Source organism: Phalacrocorax carbo, chromosome 1, assembly GCF_963921805.1.
Source record: "Phalacrocorax carbo chromosome 1, bPhaCar2.1, whole genome shotgun sequence".
Lineage (NCBI taxonomy): Eukaryota > Metazoa > Chordata > Aves > Suliformes > Phalacrocoracidae > Phalacrocorax > Phalacrocorax carbo.
Genome location: NC_087513.1, coordinates 36,855,634 through 36,870,405, shown reverse-complemented (window position 1 = coordinate 36,870,405; position 14,772 = coordinate 36,855,634). Strand labels below are relative to the sequence as shown.

Sequence of the window (14,772 nt, the reverse complement as noted above, 5' to 3'; positions counted from 1 at the left end):
TTTAGCATGTGGAAGAGCCCCACAAATTGATCAAAAGTAAGAAATAGTAACACTAACTCAAAAATGAAATGAGCTGAAGGGAGAAAGAGAACGTTCATATAATTGTGTTTTGTAACTCTATTATGTTCTAAGGCCACAGTATTCAGCTGGGGATTTTCCAGTCAGAAAGATATAAATACAGGCTGTGTAGGACAAAGACTGCCATTCTGGTATTTCCAGAAAATGGTAAATTTATCATATCGTGCATGTGCAGCATGTACAAATGCACCTTTGGAGATGAGTCAGGCTTACTAAGTAAGCATCTGTAGAACCAGCTGTACTATATAGGTGCAATGGATCATTTCAGTACTTCCCAGGAGTGTTGGCCGTACAGTGAATCACGTAGAGAAGCTTCCTGAAAGCATGTCTTTCTGCATGGTCTCACCCAGCCAGTGTGTGAGTGTGACTTGCAGATTTGTTCAGATTTTCAGATGTTGTACAAAGTGATTTGGAACAACTGCTCATGTGCAGCAGCATCACACCATAAACAATGATCACATTTTCCAAGATTTGCACAGACAAAATTCCTGGGTTTCAAAACAGGTCAGCTTAGCTATTGCTTTGTCTACTGCTTTTTCTTGTTGTTCGCATGCGACTTGTTTGTATTGTTTTAACTGGGTGATAACAGTTCTGTGTCTTCAGATGTGCTTGCTTGATTTATGTAACAGCAGGACACCAATATGAAGCTACTGAGTATTCTCTGGTCTCACAATACACAGTCAACTTGAGTGTAATGATACATGCAGCTAATATAGGTTATATTCTCCTACAATTACAAGGTGTTTGCTACGTCTAAAGTGCAACAGCTGCTGTAGTTGCATTTTAGCTGCTGTAGTTGCATTTCTGGTGTGCTTTGACTGCTTTTAATCTGGTAACAGTACCTGTGGTCTTATACTGACCCACACAACAGGAAAGGTTACCCATTCCAGCGTGTGTTCAGGATCCCTGGTCATGTTGCATTGGTGGGGCAGGAGCACCCAGCCCCTGTGGATGCACATTAGTTTGGGTCTACCTCAATGCACTGAAATTACGCTCCTGATAGCAGCACTGTCCTGGTTGTTTCAGTTCCCTCTGCATTATTTTCAGTTGTCTGCAAATGTAGAGACACAGTTACCGATTAGGGAACTCGTGATGTTATTGTATCAGCTTCCAATGAATAAGACCACCTTTGTCTTTACAACCAGCAGCCTTTTTTAATTTGGCCACAGTCCACGTCCAGGCATGTACGTGTACTGCAGTGCTTGCTGCAACAGTGATGGTGACAACCACATCCCAGGCTACTTTTAACTTGCCCTTTCCATACCAGCCTCTTTGCATTTCATCCTATAGCTGCATCACCGTGTGCAGGGTAGTCAACATGAAGCCTTCATTTTGCCTCTTCTCTTTTTTTGACTGCATGGACCTTTAGGTCTCTATCTGCTTTGAAAAAAATAGTTCAAACATTCTACAGATCCTTACTTACATGGAAAAATCCTTAGCATGAACAGTAACAACTGGAGGAACGTTTCACTTCCCTCTTCTGTTTCTCACAGAGTTGACTATCAACATCATGTAAGATGTGATGACAGTTAAGGACTCAATGAAAGCTTCTTTTCAGAAAACTTGCTATTATACTAGCTGGTGCAAATTAAAAATAGAGAACAGATGGTTAAGTATACCAGTACTTCTTAATGCTGTACGCTTTCATCCTCATTTAACCTGGGAGTGGACAAGAATTCTAGGAGAAAACAGAAAACAGAGAAAAATTTGACTGATGTTACTGTGATGAATGAGGACCCCTTCTCACCTTCTTTGGCTCTCTCCCCTCTGCTTCCCCGTGTCCCCTTTCAAACAGCACAAACCATGCTGAAATAAGTAAGCAAGCTATGCTTTTGCTTATCCTCACCCACCAACATTTCCCTCTATGAATCGGTAGTCATGGCAGACGACTGCGGCCCACCACCCGTCTTCAAGCAGAGGGAGGAGAGACCTTCAGGACCTGACCCCTATACCTTCCCCTGCCGCCTCCCAAGCGCCGGCGGCAGGGACCAAGCCCGGGACCCCACCACTCGGGCAGCACCGGGGGAAGAGGGGCTCGGCCGCGGCTTTCCCGCCGCCGGAGCTGCCGTGCGTGACTCCCTTCTCCCTCTGGAGGGAGACACAGTCCAGCTTTTGGCTGCCGGCGCCGCGGCGTCCCTCCTGCCCCTGCCCCCGCTCCAGCCCCGCTTCCCACGGGGGAGCTGGCCAGCCCTGCCCGGCCCGGCGGCTCCCTCCGCGCTCGGCGCCCCGGGGGGGAAGAAGGGTCCCGGGGGAGCGGCGGCCGTGCCTCCCGCCCCCGCGGCGGGGCCGCCGGGGACCCGCGGGGATCTCCTGTGAGGAAACTTCACCCCCCCCCCCCCCCCGCCCCGCCACTCGAGAGGGGAGCGGGGAGTGGAGAGCGGAGGGGAGGGTCGAGCAGCGCCGCGCCGCGCCGTGCCCCGCCGTGGGGGCGGGCGGGAGGCGGCCCAGCCACGGGGGGGGCGGCGGGCGCTGCCGGCGGAGCCCCCCTCTCCTCGATCAGACAGAGCGGCGGCCGCGGGGACCTGCTGCCTCCTAAAGGGGCTGGGGAGGAGAGCAGCGAGGAGCCGGATAAACACCGGGGAGGAGAAGGGCCTCCCTCCCGCCACCCCGGCAGGGCGAGCTCGGAGCTGCCTCTGCTTGTCCGGCCGCCCGGGGCGGCCCCGCGCCCCTCCGCGGTGCGGAGCGGTGCGGAGCGGTGCGGAGCGGTGCGCGCAGGTGGGGCGCGGGGCGGCTGCTGCTGCTGCTGCTGAAGGTGAAGCTGTCGCTCTCCAATTACTTTTCCCAAGAGGGAGAAGGAGGCAGCAGGAGGGGGAAGTCGTGCTGTGTGTGAAAGGCAAACCAATCAGAGATGCTCTAACGGAGGGATTGCTGCAGGACGCGCCGGCTTTTCCTCCCTTCCTCTGCCGCCGGGGCTGAATCGGGACCGCGCGCAGCTGGCGGAGGGGCCGGAGCCGCACCGGGCTGCAGGACTTCCTCACCCTCCGCTTTTCCGATAGCTAATACATACTTCGTCCTCTTTTTAATTTTTTTTTTTTTAATACTCTGAAATCGTGCACGAGAAACACTTCAAGTCTTCCCTCCCTTCCCACTTACTTCACCCTTCCTCTAGCATCTCTTAGGCGGATTCCTGGTGTATTCCCAGAGAAGCGGGGGGAGACCCGGGCCCGGCGGACGGCTGCCTGCCCCAGCCCGGCCGAGCGGAGGGGAGCCCAGCCGAGCCGAGCCCAGCCCAGCCGAGCCGAGCCGAGCCCAGCCGAGCGCGGCGCCGCTCCGCGCCCCCGGGCGCTGGCGGGGCGCGGGGCGTGTGCCGGCGATGCCCGGGCGGTAAGGCTGGAGCTCCCCCCGCGACGGGAGGCGGCCGATCCCTAGGTGTTTCCAGCGGAAAGCGGGGCTGCAGGTAGGTGAGCGGAGCGCTCCAGGGGCGTGTGTCTGTGTGTCTGGGCGCTGCTGGTGGTGGTGATGGTGGGGGACGGACGGGAGATGCCCTCCGCGGCTGGCGGGGACCCCCGTGGGGCGGCGGGCGGGGAGCGGCCGCGGCGGGGCGCGGCGCGGGGTGTGCGGGGCGGCAGCGGCCGCCCTCCCGCTGCCCAAAAGTTGCAGAAAGCCGGGTGTGAGGGGGAGCTGCCTCCGCCGCCCATCCGCGGCTCCGGCCGGGTGCCTGGGGCAGCCTGCTCCAGCCCTGCGCCGGGGGATCCGCAAGCCTTTTTTTTTTTTTCCTTTTAAATTTTATTTTATTTTATTGAAAGGAACACGTCAGCCTTTAAACAGAGCCGGGGGGTGGGGGGCAGGGGAACCCACCCGTTTTTCAGCCCAACTAGTGGTATAGGAAGGGTGGCCGCTAACTCGCAGCACCCCGCGGGCGCTCGGGGGTTTACTCTTTTCTGGAGCCCGGACGCTTTATCGGCCGCCTTCAGGGAGCGGCTGAAAGAGAGAGGAGTCGCTTTGTGAATCCGTAGGAAAAAAAAAAAAAAGAAAAAAAAAAAAGAAAGAGCTATAAAGAGACGGTCCATGGCTTCATTTCTTTCTGCGTGTAACGCTCCCCAAGTCGCGGTGTATATAGGATGAACCATATCTTGTCCATCCACGGTGCTTTCTTTGCATTTCAGCGAACTCATTTACCTACTGAATACGTTGCAGGCTCTGTATGGCACAGTGAGAGGGCTTTTCCCTTATTCCACCCCGTTTATGGCTTTGCAAGAGAAAGTTTTAAAATAGCCTGCTTTGTTCCTGTGGAGCTGTAGGATCGGACACCAGGTTTCTATGCAAAGAATAAAGAGCAATAGCTTGCACTGCCCTTTTAGGAGTTGCCATGCATGGCTCTTCTGTATGTTTCATTCGTACCAGGAGTGAAAGTCATTGCTTAAAGCATTTTTAAATTACATGTGTAGTTACAGTTGTTTCTTTCCAGCTTTTGTTTGGAGATTATCGGTCTTTTTTTCAGAGTACTGAGTACCTCACTTCTACCACCTACCACCCCCCAGTAGACACCGGCTCAGTATTTAAAGAACTATGCTTTGACTCCTGCAGAACTGTCAATTTAAATAATAAACATACGCAACCCCTATCCCTGGAAGCCCCGTAAAGCATTCAGGGTCTTAGGGTCTTTGCACAGCAGTGGATACATTTAAATTGCTATTGACTAAATGATAATTGTTATCTGGTTTCTCTGTCTTACCAACTAGTTTCAGACATTAGCATTCAGCCTGCTATGTGTTTAACACTTTAAAGCTACTTTATGGGCTGATCTAAGTGAAGTCAAATTGGTAAATTGAGCTTCTTTTCTGTAGCATAGGGTAAACACTAGAAAAATAGTAGTTCAGTGGTACTAGGAATATATTTTAGCTGAAGTTGGGAAAGAGCATACTGAGGCATTTTTATCAGGGGTGGCAAAGGTTACAGCTTTTGTACTTTTTCACAGAAATAGTGCGGTCATTTCATACTGATGCCTAAATTGTTTGGTAAGTGTAAAATTAACAGTAGTAAAGTAATTCATATAAATTTAATTATTAACATTTTATTTCAGAGAGCTGATGCTGCTGAGGCAATACTGAGAGCTGTGTGTTTTTTGGTTCCATAAAGTCCCAATTTCCAAAACTACAGTACTGTTATAAATGTGAACTACCTAAGTGTCATAATTTCAGTGGAAAGATTTGCTCTTTTAGTTGATGGCAAATCAGGATTACTACTCACTGGTTCCACATGTTGTTTGAACATAAGGGGGCTTTCAAAAATGTGGGATTAATTTTAGATATGCTGCTGGTAGTGGGTGACTTTGAGATAAAATCTTGATTCCTGTCATGCTGTTCTAATTAGAGAATGACGACTAATCTGGCGGTATCTTTCATCATACTGGACATATGGGGTAACCTTTTTACCTGTCTCTTCTTATGATCTGAGGGTTCTCAGCTTTACATGTAGATGCTTGTAATGCACTTGATAATTCTGGTGGAGAATACGTGAAAAACTTGTTCTGAATGGAAGTAAATAGATATGTGTACAGACGGATATTGGAGATTGTTTTAGTGGCAGGTTGCAAAGTGATGACTCATTGAACCCTATCTAGATTTACATAAACCAAATAATACTTTACATTGAATTGTTGTGGCTAAGAAACAGGTAGCAACCAAGAAGTTTCATAATTTCATCACAGGTGACGACAGACTTGGTAAAGGACATCTTTACAAATACAGGCTATACGTTCTTGGTGAGCAAAACATACCATGGACTTTTTCAGATCTGAGCATCTTCACACTTAAATTTATTGCTGGCTGTATTGCTACTTACCAACCTGTGTAAAGGCTAAATAGTGTATTAGAAATATGTTGCGTTAATTATGTTCTATCTTTTACTTACTATAAATAAGTAATAGAACAATACTAACTAGTTATTACACTAAAGGAAATCACTGACTTTGGAAGACAGAAAATCACATTACCTAATACTCATCTACACAAAAATGTGATCACCATCTTGAAAAATTATTCTGAATGATACAACTATCAGTGAGCAAGCAGTTCTATGTCCCCGTTTTAACTTCTGCAGGATTTTATTAGAAATGCTTCATTAAGTCACATTATTCTGCAGCTGTTTGTTCACTGAAAATTAAAATAAAAATCAGGAAGTTTATCCAGCAAAGCAGTATTATTTCCTTTGTTAAGTGCTGAAAGTTTAAACAAAAAAAAAATCCTTTAGCATCAATGTGCCAGAAACACTGAGTACATCCTGGTTTTGTGAGGTATGGATGGCATTTACTGATGCAATTCATCAATGTATTTATTAGTCAAACATCATCAAACAAAAAAAATAAACAAAGACTGCATGATGATACAGAGGGTAAAGCAAGGGAAGGCCCTACAAATCTGATTAATTAATGTTCAGTCTCATATTTACAGTCTATATTTAAACATCTCATTTAAAAGTCTTTCATTGTTTTTCTACTATAGCTCCAGATAATTCAGGTAGCAATAGGTTTTCATTTGAAAATGCGTTTTCCATTCACCTTTTGAAATGGTGAATTTTACAGGCACTGAGACAAAAGTTGTGTTTGGGTGAGTATAACAGAAGGGTCCTATGCCAGAAGAGCTGAGTACTGACCTGCCCCTGTTCACGACCATTTTTATGTGTTGAGAGGGGCATCCCCAGCTGATGTAAACTTTCATTGCTCCATTGGAGTAGTTGAAGCTCTGACATTTTAAACCAGCTGGAGATTTGCTCTATTATCCTTAGATCACTGAATTTAATTGTGCACTTTACAAAGATTTTGCTTGCTTTTTTTTTCCACCCCCAGGATCAGAAAACATTTACATAGTATACTGAGCTTCTCAGTATCCATTATAAATGCACACCTTTGCATTTGAAATACTTTTTAAAAACAGAGGCCCACTCTTGGAGCTATTTCAACAGGAAATTTGGCCCAGTGATTTGGTTTTGTTAGCCATTAATGTATACTTTAAAACACTCCTCATAACTCAGTTCAGATTTATAGAATTCATCAGACATAGGAAGGAGTGTGGAAACATCAACAGTAACGTTGTTAATTTTTCCCAGTGACAGCTATAGAGTTATCTCCTTTTGCTCTTGGTAGAACTTGGAAAGATAGTGATTTTTGTGCTTTGATTCTTTATACACCCTTGCCAGCCACTCTTGCTTACCATATGTAGCCAGTCATTTATTAAAAGAGATGACAAAATAAAATAATGGCCACCTAATGTACTTTTTCATACTGCTAGTGCAAAACAGTCACATTTTTAAGGAAAACAAGGCATTTTTTCTAGAGCTTCTTTCATGTGGTGTGTTTTGAAAAGCGCTTTGGCGATAGAATAGAGAAAATAAAGACGTCGTGCTTTACAGTACTGGTTATGGCAGGACACTACATACTTACATAAAATGGGATGAAGTTGCTAAAAAAAAGCTTTCTTAGCTTTTTCTTCTGTTCAGATACATCAGGACACTGATTTGTAGAATGCATTGTAGCTGTAGCTATTGCTTGAAGTAGCACTAGAAAATGATTTGTATAGGTTTGATCCTTAGTCCTTGTATGAGTAAGCACTTATAGGAGTTGCTCCTGTATCTTTTGCAGTATGGAAGAATCACTTATGTAATTGCATATATTAAAAGTGGGAAATAAGTCTTTTTTCCCCCCTTGTTTAAAGCTTATCAAACCTCATAATCCATACTGTCTTAATACCTTACGTTTTCCAGTAGCCTCGCTTCACATCTTGCTGATCTTGTAACATGAAACTTGAACACAGGTCTCTCGGCACCAGGACAGCATTGTACACAGCCGCCTCTACTGTGAGCATCCCTTTAACAACACCAAGGGGAGAGCCATAGTACAGGGAGCTCACAGGTAAAAGCGCACAGAGCTTTTTTGTTTGGTAATCTTCTATGATTAAATAATAAGTTGGAGCTAAGGCCGCATAAGGTGCTTTAGACTGACAAACTTCACAAGTAAATAAATGTACCAGCACAGTTCAGCAAACCTATTTGGTTGTATAAATAGCAAAATATTAAGAAGTGGGTTGGTAAGTATGAAACATTTTTGAAATAGATAACCAAGTTTTTAGTCATGGTTGTATGCCAGCCTCTTTCTGTGTGGAAGATTTGTTGCCTCTGTTGCAATATTAAGATCCAGTATTTGAAGATGAGGCACTGGACTAGACGGACCACTGGCTTGATCCAATAAAGCAATTTCCTTCTTGAAATGCAAGGAGGCGGTATTGCAGTACTGTATATTTTAACTCCCTTACTAGTATGAAACTGCAATTGCTTAGTGTGCTGGTTTTGCTTTATTTTTCCCTTTTGAAAGCAGGATATAATATATTTCTAAAATAAATCTCTCAGTAACATGCAGTCTCACACCAGCTCTTTTAGAGACAGGAGCACAGACCTGACAAGTCTCTCAAATTTGCAGTGATACTCTTGTATTGGATTTCTTCCACTCCCCCACTGCAGTTTCTGCATCATGTATTGATAAGGCAGAGCTATGGCCTCTGGTCCATCTTGCCACATGCCAGTTAGCTAAGCAGTGTGTGGCTCTCTGCTTGTCCCTGCCTGACATGTCATGTCATGGAATGGGGGAGAGGCTATGGTGCAGCCCTCGGGTCACAAAATGGCTTTTCATGCTCATCTGAGCGTCTTTATGCAGGATGCTCTTCCTGGTTACAGGTATTCCCTGTTGCTTCCCTCTCACCGTGTGAAACTACACATATGAGAGAACCTGTCCCAAAGCCTCTGATGTGCAGTCTCAGGCTAGGTGCCACCTTCTGCCTCATGACAGTGCAAATAGGAGATCTGTTAGCACTGCAATAAAACTATGTGCTCTAGACCCCTTTCAGTTGAGACTTTTTTGGTGTTTTCCCCGTTTAAAGTATCTGTTTGGCCTTTTGATTTCTAGGCTTGACCATAATTCATCGTTGGCTGTTGTGTCATCGCACTTAATGGCACTGCAAAGTAATGCAGAATAGCTTGAGGAAAGGTAATTGCTTTCTGTGCCATCTTTATGGAGGAAGCTGTTTGAAATTTTGGTCTTTTCCGGTAAGGGATGGGAATCAGTACTATTTGAAGCTTCCCGGAATCATAGAATGTCCTGAGTTGGAAGGGACCCACAAGGATCATCAAGCCCAATCCCTGTCCCTGCACAGGACAACCCCAAAATTCACACCATGTGTCTGAGGGTGTTGTCCAAGTGCTTCTTGAATATTGTCAGGCTTGACACCCTGACTACCTCCCTGGGGAGCCCTTTCCAGTGCTTGTAATGTGTGCAGATGTATTTGTATGCTTGTCTCATGGTTTATCTAAAATGAGTTAGTATCTTATTTCGGTTCTTACTGTAGAAGTGTCCAAGTTGCAAAAGTCACCACTAGCAAAAATTAGGACACGCGCCTGCTGTGTGCACAGAGAGGCAAAACCCAAGGTCTGATCACGCAAGGCATTTCAGCTGTAAGCGTGTGGCTTCAATAGGACTAATCAAATTAATTATGTGCTTGAAGACTTTTCTGAAGCAGCCTGAATAAACGTTGCTAACTGCTTGGAGTGATCCATGATGAAGGCATGTAGGTGGCATGCTGTTGAGACAACTGTGTTTGTGTCTGTATTCGGGGTTTAAATTCAAGACATGAGCTTTTTTTCAATGGCTTGTCAGTCCTACACCTTTTATAAACATTCAGTCCCCTTAAATTCAGAACAGAGACTATATAGCAGCAGGTAATTTTCAGAAAGATGCTACAAGTAGCTACCCTGTATTATAGTATTAGAAACTACAATTACAATCATGTAAATTTTCAAATGTGATGTTAGTGGTGTGGCACTGAAGTAAAATATCACTTTCTGACAAAACATATCAGGCTATGGTGTTCCTGCAAGAAATGAGGTCATGTTTAAAGCTTAATTGTGGAAAAAAGTTCTGTTTCACCATGACAGGAGAATACCCTCTCTGGACTGTGTTACCTGTGTTTGTTTAGTTTCAAAATTTTTTTATCTATGTATTGTAACAAAGAAGCTATACTTAAATAAGATAAGAATTTTTATCTCGAGGTCTGGTAACAGCAGCAAGTAAAGTGAGATAAGTTCTGGTTTATAAGCTTACTGGAATCAAGACAGAAGAAATATTGTATTTGTATGCTAACATAACATGCTATAGATTCAGATACGATATTATCAGCCAATATGCTTAATGTTGCCTGACACTTCTTATTATATGATCCTGCTTTTTTCTGTTCAGTCTAGAATCATGAGGGATATCCCTTGCATTGGCATTAAGGTAATACTTAAAACACATTACTGCCAAAGTGTCCAAACCTTCATAATCAAGGCATTACATTGGTATTTGTGCAACAGCTGTTCAAAGAAAGAAGTGGCCATGAATCCAGGGGCTGGTTGAGCTTCTGACTTAGGAAATGAGATTGTATTATTTCCTGTTTATAAACATTATAATTTGATTGTTCTGGTTTAACCCTAGTAGGCAGCTCAACTCCACCCAGCCGCTCAATCGCTCCCCACCAGTGGGGTGGGGAAGAGAATCAGAAGGGCAAAAGGGAGAAAACTCATGGGTTGAGGTAAAGGCAGTTTAATAGGTAAAGTAAAAGCTGCATGCACAAAACAAAATAAGGAATACATTTACTACTTCCCATCGGCAGGCAGGTGTCTAGCCATTTCCAGGAAGTCAGGGCTCCATCACATGTAACGGCTACTTGGGAAGGCAAGCACCATCACTCTGAACATCCCCCTTTCCTCCTTCTTCTCTGCAGCTTTTACTGCTGAGCATGATGTCATATGGTATGCAGTATCCTTTTGGTCAGCTGGGGTCACCTGTCCTGCACCTTCAGTCTTCTCACTGGTGGGGCAATGTGAGAAACAAAAGAAAAGGCCTTGTTGCTGTGTAAGCACTGGTCAGCAGTAACTAAAACATCCCTCTGTAATCAACACTGTTTTGGTCACAAATCCAAAACAGCAACTTACAAACTACTATGAAGAAAATTAACTCTATCCCAACCCAAACCAGTACAATCTCCACTTCTTATTCTTTACCATTTACGTCATGCTCAGGTCCCACACTATCCAATACATCCTCATTAACCACCTCCCTCCCCCTCCCACCCTCTGATATACATACAGATGTTGTTCCCTTAGTCTATGGGCCACCCCTGTATAAAGTCCATCAAATGTCCATTGAGTTCTTTTAGTCCATGACTTTGGGCTCCAAAGTCATGGTCACTCAGGACAGGGGAGGTGGTGTATTGTGTGGAGTTATTGGGCACCAAAGCCAGATCAGTTTGAGTCACTGCTGCACTTGCACTGCTTCTTGTGAGGCTTTTCCTCCACTGGTTTGGGTGGTTCCTGCTGTAGTACTTCCTATAAGATGTAGCTGAAATCAAGGGTTACAGCAATTTAAATGTATATCCATTACAATCTCCACCCCTGGTCCCTTTAAACTAGACCATAACATTTAATGTTGCATTGAACTCCTCCCCTTGCCCCTGCTCCATCATGGACTTATCCACAGCCACTGTCACTTTGAGGTGTACCTGCTCCAGTGTGGCCTAATCCATGGGCCACAATCCCTTTAGGGATGTACCTGCTCTGGTGTGGCCTTATCAGTAGGCCACAATCTCTTGGGGTTGTATGTGCCTGAGCGTGGCTTTATCCATGGGCCATAGTCCCTTCAGGGGCATACCTGCTGTTCTGTGGCCTTATCCTTGCCCACTGACACTTCAAGGCCACAAATCCAAAACACAGCACCTTACGAGCTACTATTAGGAAAATTAACAGTATCGCAGCCCAAACCAGTACATTGATAGAAGTGCTTCTGGTGATTGTATCCCAGATTTTGTTTTACCACATAGATCAGCTTGTGGTCAAAACCTAACAGGAGAAAAGAATGTAACTCTGGGTAACTTTCTTCCCCTTTTCAGCTGCTTGTGCTTTATCTGGGAATCTGAGCCCACATGCTGCAGTACTTCATACCTCAGTTCATGCTTTTAAATGATTGTACGAGATTTAAAGGGGCTTTAGCCCCCACATTTGTGCAGGCTGCTGTGTCATGCATTTAGCTGTGACCATGCAAATGCACAGCTGCCTTCCCACATTCTGATCATGTTTGTGTCCTCTCTTGTAACTGTTGGGCTCACTGCTTATGTGAAAATATACTAGGAGAAATTTTAAGCTTAGCTCAGGTGTTTTGAGCTTCTTTCGCTTTGAGGCGGTGGTGTAATGTTTTAGGTTTATTTTTAACAGTAAAATAATTCTTAAATGTCTCAAAATTTTTTTGGAGTTGCTTTGATTTGATGCATTATTATAAATGCGTATTTGACATCTGGTAAATACACACTTCATGCTTCAAAAAAATAAAGTATGTTTTTAAAATTGTACTTGGAGAAGTGGGTAGATAACAGTTACTATGTTTTCTTATTGGAAGAGAAATTCCAAAATAGCTAATTTTTCACCTATATGGGCTCTACATAAGCCCCCTGTGAGAAAATTGCTGACACAGCTAGCACTATAGCTGCATGAATACACCGAGTGTCTTTAATATAACACCTTGTTCCCATTCCCACTTTAAAAACTGAACTCCCAGTAATGACACTAATATTCTCCCCTTCCTCATCATCCTTCCAGCTGCTCATAACCTAACTTTTTCTCCTCTAGCTCTCCTTGCCCTTCCTTTTCTCTTCACTGTTCACCTCATCTGCATTGGTGTCATATGATCTTTCCGAATGTCAAGAAAATGCAGACTGCAGTCAGCATTACCAAATTGCTTTCCTGCCAAAAAAGTCTCTTTTCATATGCCATGACCCATCAGCTCACAGTTAGCTGCAAGTCATTCTGATTCCCAAATTTACAATATATTTTCTATTTAATGAGCTATTAAACATTATGCACTTTTTAACTTCATCTTTTCTGACTAACTGCATTCCTCCTGATAATTATAGCTTTAGAAAGAAACAATTAATTTGAAACCATTTCTGCAACAGAAGTGACATTATTTAGATAGCATTCCTCCATATCCATGCTCTAGGGATTATCTCATTAGAATATATTATATATTTGAGAACTCCTTGAGACCATTGTATCAGTCCAATAGCCACCATGTTGCCATCAATAATATAGACAAGACTACTGCATAGGCTATTCTAAAAAAAACCACAAAATGAAAATAGATACATGGATGGATGAATAGTTAATTTTTGCTGTGACTAAATAAAAAAAAAAAATCAGTTTATCCTCCTCCTCCAGCCCAGGAGAATGTTTTGAGTAAACTTCAGTAGAAACAGAAATAATATTCCATATGTATTGCATAAATGTGGACCTTTTGGAATTAGTGTATTGTTCTCATATATTCTTTTGGTAATAGTAATATGCAATTTGTTAGAATAATTCTTCACATTAGTAGTTGTTAAATAAAAAGTTTTCAAAAATTGCAGGTGACTCAGTAACGATGAGTGAAGTTCCATTATATCTGTGTATTTATTAAATCCAATAATATCTACTAGTTCAGCCTATATAATCCTGGTTCTGCCATTGTGGTTAATTATGTCTAGTTAATGGATACAAACTAAATGCCGTAAATGTGCTTGCATTCTGCCAATAGCTTAGCTTGTGGTAAATCTCAATAACCTTTCCATGAATTCTAATTTGTTTTTTTCTCCGCTACCCAGAGTTCCACTTTAGCAAAATATGGAAATGATTGACAGAAGGAAACTTTGTCCATGACCCTGCCATTGCAGAAGGTAGAAATGTACATTTTAAAAAGTCTTCATCTTTCAGATTTGAACCTTATGTTCAAGCTGTAGTAAAAGTAAGTCTCTAATAGACTTCATTTGTTGTGTATCGGAGCTCGTGCCTAGTTTTCACAGTTACTTTGTGGGAACAATATTGAAAATGTTCCTGTGGGAAAATTTCCTCTCTTGGAATCAGTAGATGTTAAATGCTGATTTAAAATGAGTGCAATATACATATGAGTTAAAAACATGCTGAGAGGTTTTTGAGCTACCTAAAATTCTCATCACCTTCGTGGCTGAGGGGTGTGATGTGTATCCTCTGCTCTGTTGGACACTGTAAGTTCACAACTTGTGCCTTACGCACCTTTGCACCCTGTTTTGAGTAAGTAGCTAATAGCTATGTTTACAGATGAGTAAGTAGTTAAGCAGATAGCTTCACTTCTTCCCCCATTTCTCTTGAAGGTGGAACTTTTTGGTTCAGCACTGCTTCAATTCAGTTGCAATCTTTTCTGGTTTCTTGGCATAGTAACATGACCGGCCTAATTCTGTCAGCTGAAATAAAATATTTCTTTATAGTGAATGATTAAGGTGATTCAAAGCCAGATTTTTAAAGCAAAATATTTTTTATTCCACCCAAGCTTCCTACCCATTAAACAACAAGATAAAAGTCTGTGTATACCCAATCCTACCTAAACTTTTTTATTTTATTGGAAAAAGTAAGAAGCTATGATTTAATGCTTATGCCCACAGCTGTTCTGAGTTGCACATTTCAGTCTCTCTGTGTCTTTCTTTCAGTATCTTAAATCAAGCACTTGTTGGTAATTCATGGCCTCCTTCCTGGAGAGACAATTTGTAGCTGTCTGGTTCTTTTAATTTCTGTATGTATTCTGGTCTTGACCAGATGATCTGTATGACTTTTATCTAGCGCTTGGAAAGAATGTCTTTCCAATTACTGGCCAATCAATTGCGACGTTGA

The 14,772-nt window shown here is 43.4% G+C and overlaps 1 protein-coding gene across 2 annotated transcripts in view; it reads left to right on the top strand.

Annotated features, from left to right (window-relative positions):
• The first annotated feature begins 2,501 nt into the window (after nucleotides 1-2,501).
• TAFA2 (TAFA chemokine like family member 2) overlaps nucleotides 2,502-14,772 on the top strand; it is a 196,537-nt gene continuing 184,266 nt past the window's right edge. Inside the window, exon 1 of one of the 2 annotated variants that reach the window (XM_064448518.1) lies at nucleotides 2,502-3,475. The gene's annotated coding sequence lies outside the window, so the exon portion shown is untranslated. The remainder of the gene's footprint in view (nucleotides 3,476-14,772) is intronic. The other variant, XR_010372416.1, reaches the window with a different exon arrangement.